This window comes from Drosophila bipectinata, chromosome XR, assembly GCF_030179905.1.
Source record: "Drosophila bipectinata strain 14024-0381.07 chromosome XR, DbipHiC1v2, whole genome shotgun sequence".
Lineage (NCBI taxonomy): Eukaryota > Metazoa > Arthropoda > Insecta > Diptera > Drosophilidae > Drosophila > Drosophila bipectinata.
In genome coordinates, this window is record NC_091735.1 from 6,923,873 (window position 1) to 6,934,595 (window position 10,723).

Sequence of the window (10,723 nt, forward strand, 5' to 3'; positions counted from 1 at the left end):
AAAGAAAATGAGTTCCTTTGAACTTAAATGCTTCCGCGAACGAAAAAGTTTTTCACATAGCCCTAAAGAAGACGACGTGACTTTGTCCACGATAGCTTCATCTAATCAACCTTATAAAGATAAAAGCGTGAACAAACAGTCATCGGAAAAAAAATTTTATGCGCCGCTAAAAAAACAACTCTCTCAAAAACTTATTCCTTTTAGGCTAAACAATACGTCAAGCGCACCCGTTTTGAACCCCTGTTTCTTTGGAAGCTGTGCGAAGAACCGTGAAATTGAAAAATCCTGCATATCGCCTAAAATGGGGACTATTGTGTATAATCAACAAAAGAAATCGCAAATTTGCATGGAACGCAAAAATAATACATTACTGCAATTTGTACCTGTGGAACATGGCTTGGCAATTAACGATACTTTTTTTAGACGGCCGGGATCGATGGGACCTCTGTTGATGCAGACGGATTTATATGTGCCTAACTTCAGTAAACTTAACGAATTTTCATCCGCCTCATCTCTCATGCAAGACAATCACCAATGGCAACAACTGAGGGCTATTAAAGAGGTAACTGATCGTCAACTTTATAATAAGGTATTGGACCAACATCAGCAATACTGCTCAAAGGTGCTAGCTCCTCCTAGTGCTAGTATGAAGACGAAAATTCATCAGCATTTGCGTACGCATCAGCTGATCTATCGGAAAAAACAGAACAGTTATCGCATATCCCTTTCTGGCAATGGTGTCCGCACCCAACATCTTGACAACATTAATCCAAGTAAAATTAATAGCGATTGGCTTTCTCCAATGAATGAACGTGGCACAAAAATTACCTCTTTGATAGGTAAAGCATTTACTAGAGATGAAATTCTTCAAAAAGTTAAAGAGTTCTGTTTTAAGAGCATCAAGCGAACCCATATTTCAGAGATCAAAATACAGAATCTTCCGAAAAAAAATGCAGCAAACGATCCATATTCTCTAAAAGAATCTTAATTTAAAGTAATTGCTAGTTTTAATAGTGGAAATAATTATTTTTATTATTACTTATAATTAACTTATTCATCAGGTAGTGACGTCGATTATTTACATGGAATGACGTTAATAATTATTAATTTTACAGAAACAAATTAAACAAGGGTTTTTTTGTGACGGAGGATATTGTTGTTTAACATATGAATTTTGATTTATTGGTTTCGAATGATTCTGTGGCGAGTTATGCCTGACACCGCAAATAAACTATATTCGAGGCGCCTTCGAAGATTCTCTGTAACTCTCTTAACAAATTTTCTGTATTTGTGCTGACAATACTAAAACAATCCATAAAGAAAAGTTTTAAATAAAATGAATATATTCATATCATATTCTTATTTGGCGTCATATTGGTGACTCGCAATTTTAAAAAATTTTAAGTGGTAAATCATCAGTGTTGTCACAGTACCAAAGCCAGCTTCTTCATTGACTTTTTAATGTGGTTAAATTGGCGTTAACAATCATAAAGTTTATGGAATTTTGTTGTGTGAATCAAATAATTCCTGAATCTGAAAATGGAAGGTCTTTGTACAGGTACTTAAGTATTTATTTAAATCAGCGTAATTGAGATGTGTTGAATCTTTTTATATGTTTCTAAAAAACTAATTTTATCTAAATCGGCCGTTTTTTAAAGGACATATACCCATATATATGTACAATTTCTCATACAAACGCACTGTGGCCGATTTGGGTAATTTAGCGTCGAATATGGAATATCATTAAAAATAATGATAATTTAAAAAAGTTTGAAATTCGTATGGAATGTTAACCCAATAAGAAATAAAATTTAGTAATTGTAATTAAGTAAAATTGTTTATTTTTATTTTTTTCTAGTTTACTTTACTTTTTTTGCAAAATAAACTAGTTTCAATTGTCCATAAGAAGATTTTGGCCTTTAATCTCAAAGGAAACTGCCTTGCTGGAGTTATTGGTCGAACTTTTGGAAAAGTTTATTATTAATGGATCTGACGATAGTAACAATAAGTGCAAAAATTCATCCATTGTGTTTTTGTAAGAGTTTTTACGTGTATGGCTCAAGCGAAAATTTCTTAAATCTTTGTTTCGGGTTTCTTCCGACATCATTCCGATCGGTATCCGCAGTGAATCAAAATGTTGTACATTGAGGATGGAATCCAATTTACTATCCTCATCCAAAAGAACCTAATGTTTCGTTAACCAACAAGCGTTCTTGCTCTCGAAAAGCTTCTTAAACATATGTACCTATTTGATTTATTCCATCATTTTTTTAAAACGAATATTACAAAAATTTTTACCGGTGCATTCTATAGATGTCAAGTTCGCTTCGGAACATTTCGATTAATGAATTATATTCCTAAAAATGTGATCTACTACTGCAGAACCCATAAAGATTATGGCGTCTGCATCCCCATGCCAAACTGCAAAAAGTGATTGCTGGAAATATCGCTAACTTTAACAGGGGCACGTAGGGGCAGCTGAACATGGATAATTTATACACTAGACGAACCACAGTTTACCAAAAATATACGCTTTTTGCGGGCCGAGGCGAGCTTCACAAAGTTTACCTCTACAGAAGTGGAAATTTGTCATAAAAAAAGGGTACTGCAAAAATATTTAATTATTTGACTATCGGTAGGAAACAGCATTTTAATGAATTTTAACAGTTGAAAATTTGCCTAATCTGACGCTAGAATAGCTAAACCGGGCACTGTGAAACAGCCTAAAATTTTGAACGCGTGGATCTCGAAGACTATAAGAGATAGAACTTGAACTATGGTATGGTATCCGCGTAGATTAAAATTGTGTCAAAGTTTTGCCAAAATTAATAATTTTGAAAAATGTTTTGATGCCAAACTGTTCAAATGACAAATCTACACCCATGAATATAAAAGCAGCCGCTTTACAAGCTACACTTCTGAGTCGGCAGTATGGCCGTTGCTATTTTGTTGTTGTTTTGCCCAAGCACAAAAGTATGAAACCAAAATATGTTGCTGAGAATCCATTCCGTTAAGGGGTTATATACAGTTTTTTTTAAAAACAAATTTTATCGATTTTTTTTCGACACCACAGAAAATATTTATTAAAAATGTTTTAGTGACGTTGTTTAGTACATGTTTCTGGATACTTATTTAGATTTTTTCATAAAAAAATATTAAATAATAAAAATGTTATAGCCGAATCCCAAGATCGTCTTTTTTCGATGGTCTCTTGCGGTAGACATCATATCCCGAGAACGGTTCATCCGAAATCAAAAATTCAAAAAAAATTTCGTTAGTATATTGTATTGCCTAGTCCGTTTTATAAAAATAGATTATTAAAATGAATATTGGTCAATGTCAAGACCAAAGCACAAGAGAGGAAGTTTACATACCTTTATGCAAGTTTACAAAAGGAAGTCCAATCAGCCATCGACATAATCCATTTCGGAAAAGTGATGTCGTTTTGTCACATCGGCCTATTAAAAATCCGACAGTAAAAACTAAAAGAAACTTTTGTGTTTCTCCCCAACGTTTCTTGCGTTTCTTTCTTGCGAAACCCCAACATCTAAAAGTTCAGGAGAATAAGACGAACAATTTTAAAGAAACAAAATCGTTTGATTCTTCTCAAATAGATGATTACGTAACCACAGAAAAAGTTCTCAACCAATCTAAGTTTGTGAAAACGTACATTAAAAATCCGAATGCCTATTTCACTTAAGGTCCTTTAGTATTGGCTCGGCTTAAGCTTGAAGATTTTCAGAAAATATCTGATAAGCGTCTAAAATGGAAACCGATTTACAAGCAACCCTCTGAAAAGGATCAAACACAGAAAAAAAAACTCTTACCACTTAAATCCAATGCGCACTTAAATCCTGCTGAGGTTAAAAATAACGCACGTAGGTTTGACGAAAGAGTTAAAAAACTTCAGATAAGATCTGACGATGACCTGAATGATTTTGATAGCACTCTAAACGAGACCTGCGATGAGCTGGACATTTATCCTAAGTTTTATATGCAGATTCAACCAAGAAGTATACAATTGTGTACAAACTCGTTACCATTATCAATGCCCTACACTTTCTCAAAGAAAATGAGTTCCTTTGAACTTAAATGCTTCCGCGAACGAAAAAGTTTTTCACATAGCCCTAAAGAAGACGACGTGACTTTGTCCACGATAGCTTCATCTAATCAACCTTATAAAGATAAAAGCGTGAACAAACAGTCATCGGAAAAAAAATTTTATGCGCCGCTAAAAAAACAACTCTCTCAAAAACTTATTCCTTTTAGGCTAAACAATACGTCAAGCGCACCCGTTTTGAACCCCTGTTTCTTTGGAAGCTGTGCGAAGAACCGTGAAATTGAAAAATCCTGCATATCGCCTAAAATGGGGACTATTGTGTATAATCAACAAAAGAAATCGCAAATTTGCATGGAACGCAAAAATAATACATTACTGCAATTTGTACCTGTGGAACATGGCTTGGCAATTAACGATACTTTTTTTAGACGGCCGGGATCGATGGGACCTCTGTTGATGCAGACGGATTTATATGTGCCTAACTTCAGTAAACTTAACGAATTTTCATCCGCCTCATCTCTCATGCAAGACAATCACCAATGGCAACAACTGAGGGCTATTAAAGAGGTAACTGATCGTCAACTTTATAATAAGGTATTGGACCAACATCAGCAATACTGCTCAAAGGTGCTAGCTCCTCCTAGTGCTAGTATGAAGACGAAAATTCATCAGCATTTGCGTACGCATCAGCTGATCTATCGGAAAAAACAGAACAGTTATCGCATATCCCTTTCTGGCAATGGTGTCCGCACCCAACATCTTGACAACATTAATCCAAGTAAAATTAATAGCGATTGGCTTTCTCCAATGAATGAACGTGGCACAAAAATTACCTCTTTGATAGGTAAAGCATTTACTAGAGATGAAATTCTTCAAAAAGTTAAAGAGTTCTGTTTTAAGAGCATCAAGCGAACCCATATTTCAGAGATCAAAATACAGAATCTTCCGAAAAAAAATGCAGCAAACGATCCATATTCTCTAAAAGAATCTTAATTTAAAGTAATTGCTAGTTTTAATAGTGGAAATAATTATTTTTATTATTACTTATAATTAACTTATTCATCAGGTAGTGACGTCGATTATTTACATGGAATGACGTTAATAATTATTAATTTTACAGAAACAAATTAAACAAGGGTTTTTTTGTGACGGAGGATATTGTTGTTTAACATATGAATTTTGATTTATTGGTTTCGAATGATTCTGTGGCGAGTTATGCCTGACACCGCAAATAAACTATATTCGAGGCGCCTTCGAAGATTCTCTGTAACTCTCTTAACAAATTTTCTGTATTTGTGCTGACAATACTAAAACAATCCATAAAGAAAAGTTTTAAATAAAATGAATATATTCATATCATATTCTTATTTGGCGTCATATTGGTGACTCGCAATTTTAAAAAATTTTAAGTGGTAAATCATCAGTTTTGTCACAGTACCAAAGCCAGCTTCTTCATTGACTTTTTAATGTGGTTAAATTGGCGTTAACAATCATAAAGTTTATGGAATTTTGTTGTGTGAATCAAATAATTCCTGAATCTGAAAATGGAAGGTCTTTGTACAGGTACTTAAGTATTTATTTAAATCAGCGTAATTGAGATGTGTTGAATCTTTTTATATGTTTCTAAAAAACTAATTTTATCTAAATCGGCCGTTTTTTAAAGGACATATATATATGTACAATTTCTCATACAAACGCACTGTGGCCGATTTGGGTAATTTAGCGTCGAATATGGAATATCATTAAAAATAATGATAATTTAAAAAAGTTTGAAATTCGTATGGAATGTTAACCCAATAAGAAATAAAATTTAGTAATTGTAATTAAGTAAAATTGTTTATTTTTATTTTTTTCTAGTTTACTTTACTTTTTTTGCAAAATAAACTAGTTTCAATTGTCCATAAGAAGATTTTGGCCTTTAATCTCAAAGGAAACTGCCTTGCTCGAGTTATTGGTCGAACTTTTGGAAAAGTTTATTATTAATGGATCTGACGATAGTAACAATAAGTGCAAAAATTCATCCATTGTGTTTTTGTAAGAGTTTTTACGTGTATGGCTCAAGCGAAAATTTCTTAAATCTTTGTTTCGGGTTTCTTCCGACATCATTCCGATCGGTATCCGCAGTGAATCAAAATGTTGTACATTGAGGATGGAATCCAATTTACTATCCTCATCCAAAAGAACCTAATGGTTCGTTAACCAACAAGCGTTCTTGCTCTCGAAAAGCTTCTTAAACATATGTACCTATTTGATTTATTCCATCATTTTTTTTAAAACGAATATTACAAAAATTTTTACCGGTGCATTCTAAAGATGTCAAGTTCGCTTCGGAACATTTCGATTAATGAATTATATTCCTAAAAATGTGATCTACTGCTGCAGAACCCATAAAGATTATGGCGTCTGCATCCCCATGCCAAACTGCAAAAAGTGATTGCTGGAAATATCGCTAACTTTAACAGGGGCACGTAGGGGCAGCTGAACATGGATAATTTATACACTAGACGAACCACAGTTTACCAAAAATATACGCTTTTTGCGGGCCGAGGCGAGCTTCACAGAGTTTACCTCTACAGAAGTGGAAATTTGTCATAAAAAAAGGGTACTGCAAAAATATTTAATTATTTGACTATCGGTAGGAAACAGCATTTTAATGAATTTTAACAGTTGAAAATTTGCCTAATCTGACGCTAGAATAGCTAAACCGGGCACTGTGAAACAGCCTAAAATTTTGAACGCGTGGATCTCGAAGACTATAAGAGATAGAACTTGAACTCGTATGGTATCCGCGTAGATTAAAATTGTGTCAAAGTTTTGCCAAAATAAATAATTTTGAAAAATGTTTTGATGCCAAACTGTTCAAATGACAAATCTACACCCATGAATATAAAAGCAGCCGCTTTACAAGCTACACTTCTGAGTCGGCAGTATGGCCGTAGCTATTTTGTTGTTGTTTTGCCCAAGCACAAAAGTATGAAACCAAAATATGTTGCTAAGAATCCATTCCGTTAAGGGGTTATATACAGTTCTACCGCGCAAAAAAATGAAATTTTATCGATTTTTTTTCGACACCACAGAAAATATTTATTAAAAATGTTTTAGTGACGTTGTTAAGTACATGTTTCTGGGTACTTATTTAGATTTTTTCATAAAAAAATATTAAATAATAAAAATGTTATAGCCGAATCCCAAGATCGTCTTTTTTCGATGGTCTCTTGCGGTAGACATCATATCCCGAGAACGGTTCATCCGAAATCAAAAATTCAAAAAAAATTTCGTTAGTATATTGTATTGCCTAGTCCGTTTTATAAAAATAGATTATTAAAATGAATATTGGTCAATGTCAAGACCAAAGCACAAGAGAGGAAAAGGTATGCAAGTTTACAAAAGGAAGTCCAATCAGCCATCGAAATAATCCATTTCGGAAAAGTGATGTAGTTTTGTCACATCAGCCTATTAAAAATCCGACAGTAAAAACTGAAAGAAACTTTTGCGATGAAAATGTATTAACCCAACATCTGAAAGTTCAGGAGAATAAGACGAACAATTTTAAAGAAACAAAATCGTTTGTTCCTTCTCAAATCGATGATTACGTAACCACAAAAAAAGTTCTCAACCAATCTAAGTTTGTGAAAACGTACATTACAAATCCGAATGCCTATTTCACTTAAGGTCCTTTAGTATTGGCTCGGCTTAAGCTTGAAGATTTTCAGAAAATATCTGATAAGCGTCTAAAATGGAAACCGATTTACAAGCAACCCTCTGAAAAGGATCAAACACAGAAAAAAAAACTCTTACCACTTAAATCCAATGCGCACTTAAATCCTGCTGAGGTTAAAACTAACGCACGTAGGTTTGACGAAAGAGTTAAAAAACTTCAGATAAGATCTGACGTTGACCTGAATGATTTTGATAGCACTCTAAACGAGTCCTGCGATGAGCTGGACATTTATCCTAAGTTTTATATGCAGATTCAACCAAGAAGTATACAATTGTGTACAAACTCGTTACCATTATCAATGCCCTACACTTTCTCAAAGAAAATGAGTTCCTTTGAACTTAAATGCTTCCGCAAACGAAAAAGTTTTTCACATAGCCCTAAAGAAGACGACGTGATTTTGTCTTCAATAGCTTCATCTGTTCAACCTCATAAAGATAAAAGCATGAAAAACAGTCATCGGAAAAAAATTTTATGTGCCGCTAAAAAAACAACTCTCTCAAAAACTTATTCCTTTTAGGCTAAACAATACGTCAAGCGCACCAGTTTTGAACCCCTGTTTCGTTGAAAGCTGTGCGAAGAAGTGTCAAATTGAAAAATCCTGCATATCGCCTAAAATGGTGACTATTGTGTATAACCAACAAAAGAAATCGCAAATATGCATGGAACGCAAAAATAATACATTACTGCAATTTGTACCTGTGAAACATGGCTTGGCAATGGACGATACTTTTTTTAGACGGCCGGGATCGATGGGACCTCTGTTGATGCATACAGATTGATATGAGCCTAACTTCAGTAAACTTGACGACTTTTCATCCGCCTCATCTACTCTCATGCGAGACAATCACTAATGGCAACAACTGATGGCTATTGTTTAACGAGATTGATTTATCTCACACTTTTGAAAATAACAAAAAAAGGGTGGCTGCTGATTATTTAAAAAATGCGAAAAAAACGATAACGAAAAAAATGGTCGTGCCTCATCAACGTTATAATATCGAATGTATTTTTCTCTAATCTTAAGCCTAAGTTATCTATTGCGGCGAAGCGGGGCGAATTCGCACGATTGAGCGAATATTCGAGTGAATATGAGATTTCGCTCCCGCTCCGCCCTAAGCTATCTTAGAGTAAATTTAGAGACTAACAACTACAAAATACAATTCAAGTATAAACTATAATTCAAATTTTCGACAACTTCAATATAATAGTTAAACAATTAACACCGGCCCCGTTGAAGGACTCCATCAGGCTTGAACCAACTGGCAGCCGCGCCAGCTTGTGGACCGCTCTCTTGTATTCCGCTCCAGAGATAGTTCTGACGACGGCGACCCTGACCCTTCCGTCCGCACCGGCGTGTGTTGCTCCTACTCGTCCTGTTAGCCACTGTTGTGGCGGCTGGTGATCCTCTGCGATCAGGACCAGCTCGCCCGTCCGGATGTCGTCCTCCTTGTTCTGCCCCTCGACCGCGCCTGTAGGCCCAAGACGTACTCCCGGGACAATCGCTGCCAAAACATTTGCTTGATTGACGAGACAAGCCGCCATCGCTGCAATCACGTTAGACCCGGCTGGTCCGGGGTCCGCGGTGCTGGTGGGAGTAAGCGCCTCGCCGTCGATTGGGTCCTGACTCAGAGCCCCAGGGGTCGTGAGTTCAGGACGGCCTCGACTCCAACTAAGACGGTCTGCAGCTCCTCCGCGGTCAGCCTGGCGTTTCCTACCGCTCGGTGGTTGGCAGACTTCACACCTGCCTCCCATAGTCTGCCCATGTGCAGAGCCCACGGCGGTATGAACGCAAATACGCATCCGTTTTTTGATGCGTATTGCGTGACCGCGTCGACCTCGTCCTCGATTCTCCGACGAAGGTCTGCGAAGTTGCTCGCTCCGACAAAGTTCGTCGCGTTGTTGCAGTGCACGATCTGCGGACATCCTCGGCGCCCAACGAAACTTTGAAAAGCCAATAAAAGGAATCAGCCAATAAAAAGGAAAAGTTGAAAGGTCGGAAACTAATTCTAAATCAACTGCCTTGGACGCAAAACAAACAAATAAGGCAATGTATGGGGACTTATGGGGTGGCCAACCACGAATTTTCAATGTCGTATCAATAGGGCCACAAAAATTAACACCACATATAGAGAATGGGCGGAGAGCACGAATTCTATCTAAGGGTAAATCACCCATGATTTGAGTCATCAGGCGAGGCTTGCATTTAAAGCAGCGTATGCATGACCGTACTGTCTGACTGCAGACTTCCTGCGCATATACGATCCATATGCGCTGTCGCAAAAGACTCACAAGTGCTCGTGGACCCACATGAAAATTCGACTCGTGCAAGTATCGGACGTAGCTCTGAACAAATTGAGAGCGTTTTGTCAACAATACTGGAAACTTGGCATCGTACGATATAGGAGCATTAGCCGTCCATCAACCCGCAACAACGAAAAGGTAAGCCCAGCCTCTGATGATTCGTGTAGAAAGGGATTTAGCTTTTGTAGACTAGGGCTAACACCTTAATTTTCCGGATCTTTTCTATTTCATCTTGATACTCGTGCTCTTGGACTATTTCTACTATTTTCTTAAAGGCTTCATTATATTCGACAGCTGAGGGAACAATATAAGAATTCAATACTAATTTCTTCGATTTCCTTATAAAGCGGAACATATAAACGAACACTCGCAGCAGTTTTAGGTGAGAGGAATAATCTTATATCACTTCCAATAAATCTAAGGTAGATCAGATTGCGGTTAATCCGACCGCATTCTTTTTCGCTTCCATCTGTAGAAGTTCTGGTGACGGATCGAACAGGGGGTTCGTCCGCCACTTACCTTCCGGTTCCTTTAAAATCGATGGACCTGTAAACCAGATCGATTCTACAGTCTCCTCCACCTCTGAACACTATATCTGCCGGGTTCTGTTTAGTTGGTACATGCCGCCACGCACTATCATC

General features: G+C 36.6%; 1 long non-coding RNA gene across 1 annotated transcript; it reads left to right on the plus strand.

Moving 5' to 3' along the window:
* The first annotated feature begins 3,627 nt into the window (after positions 1–3,627).
* On the plus strand, positions 3,628–5,421 carry LOC138925572 (uncharacterized). The gene is made up of 2 exons (XR_011441808.1): positions 3,628–5,126; positions 5,181–5,421. It is a non-coding gene; the product is annotated as an uncharacterized lncRNA (long non-coding RNA).
* Positions 5,422–10,723: the final 5,302 nt, after the last annotated feature.